Genomic DNA, 1,960 nt, shown 5'->3' with positions numbered 1-1,960 from the left:
CACTGCAAGTGGTCAAGGCCAAAACTGATGAACTGTAAAAGGAATTTGAAGAACCATGAAAGAAACTTGGAATCTTCATTACAAAATTATCTGTCAATCTTTATGATGTACGAGTTGAACTCCAAACAGAATTGCTGTTTTGTTTGAAGGACAGGTTTTGCAAACATCTGGCACCAAATTATTTCAAACTGAAGTCTTATGCAACTAAAATTCTTTCCCTGTTTGGCAGTACGCACATGTCTGAACAAATATTTTCTGGCATAAATTTTTTCAAGTCTAACCCACATCCTCAACTTTACAAACCAGTCACAAACGGAACCCAATATTTAAGACAACTTCAGGCCAGTTGTTTACTCCAAATACTGATGTTTCAAAATATAGACTACCACATATTAAGAGTAATGACACAATAAATAAATAGATTGAAATATTTGTAAATATGTGTCAGTTATGTTTATTTAAGATTATTTGAATAACGTTTTCTGAAGATGGACATTACCAGGACGTTAGATCTGTCTCAGTGATTTCTTACAGCATAGAAACAGGCCCTTTGGCCCAACAAGTCCACATTGATCCTCTGAAGAGTAACCCACCCAACTCATTCCCCTACCCCATATTTACCCCTGACTAATGCACTTAACACTACGGGCAATCTAGCATGGCCAATTCACCTGACCTGCACATCTTTGGATTGTAGGAGAAACCGGAGCACCCGGAGGAAACCCACACAGACACGGGGAGAATGTGCAAACTCCACACAGGCAGTCACCCGAGGCGGGAATTGAACCCGGGTCCCTGGCGCTGTGAGGCACCATGCCAGCCCTTTCTTTTTATTTTTGTTTCTTTTTAATCGGTATAAGCCAAAGGTTTAATTGTAATCTTGAATTCTTTAGACACAATCAACAGAAGAACAACAGTTTATTCTTGGGTTTTCCAGTATAGTTGGACAGACTGGATTCTAGATTTTCCAAGTAATTAATCATTCGAATCATCCTTATCCTTGCTGTCCCCCCAGACACAGCAGTTAAGAGCAGAAGCCAAACTTAACCAGGCCAAATAAGGAACCATTAGATAAGCAGCTGTTTTGATGATGGGGTACCAGTCACAGGTGTAGCTGCTGTTGTAGCATAAATGGAGACTAATTCAATAAAAGCCCCATGCTTGTGTATAACGTTGTCCATATGGGATCAAAAACCCAATTAGGGGGGCACCAAGATGGTTTTTTGAGAGTTGCATACCAACCAGCAATCTCTTTTTGCGTAACTGAGAACCAAAAATTACTTCCATGTTTGGCAATAAAGTGAAACCAAAAGCATCTACCCAAGTTGATAGCATGTTGTTAATCGGAGATGTGAAGCCCAATTTCTCTTCACCTTCTCACTCCACACCCTAGGGCTGTGATCTACCTTCTAAATCTGCAACTCAAATTCTGGGCAGTTATCCTGCCTTTTGTATGCTCAACCTCACCAGCCATTCCCCATGACATTTCACTAATCTGATTGCCAAACCAAGTAATTCAATACTACTCCAGCATGCCCATTCCAGAAGGAGATATCCAAATGGACCACCACAACATGCAAATCTATGGAATTCACTATCCCAAAGTGCAGTGCATGAATGAAAACTAATGGAGGAGATAGACAGATTTTTAATTAGTAACGAGGTAAAAGGTTGTGTGGTGGTGAAACCCACACGAAATCAGCCATCATCAAATTGGAGTGGCACGGTGACTCAGTGGTTAGCACTGCTGTCTCACAGCACCAGGGTCCCAGGTTTGATTCCCGCCTCAGGTGACTGTCTGTGTGGAGTTTGCACATTCTCACCGTGTCTGCATGGGTTTCCTCCGGGTGTTCCGGTTTCCTCCCACAGTCCAAAAATGTGCAGGTCAGGTGAATTGGCCATGCTTAATTGCCCATAGTGTCCAGAGGGAAAAAAGGGTCTGGGTGGGTTACTCTTCGCA

The 1,960-nt window shown here is 42.0% G+C and overlaps 1 pseudogene; it reads right to left on the bottom strand.

The window, feature by feature from the left end:
• Positions 1–975: 975 nt before the first annotated feature.
• On the bottom strand, positions 976–1,335 carry LOC122546477 (annotated as a pseudogene).
• Positions 1,336–1,960: the final 625 nt, after the last annotated feature.

The sequence above is a fragment of the Chiloscyllium plagiosum genome, unplaced genomic scaffold, assembly GCF_004010195.1.
Source record: "Chiloscyllium plagiosum isolate BGI_BamShark_2017 unplaced genomic scaffold, ASM401019v2 scaf_5036, whole genome shotgun sequence".
Lineage (NCBI taxonomy): Eukaryota > Metazoa > Chordata > Chondrichthyes > Orectolobiformes > Hemiscylliidae > Chiloscyllium > Chiloscyllium plagiosum.
Note: the sequence above shows the minus strand (reverse complement) of the source record. Positions and strands in the feature narration are given on the sequence as shown.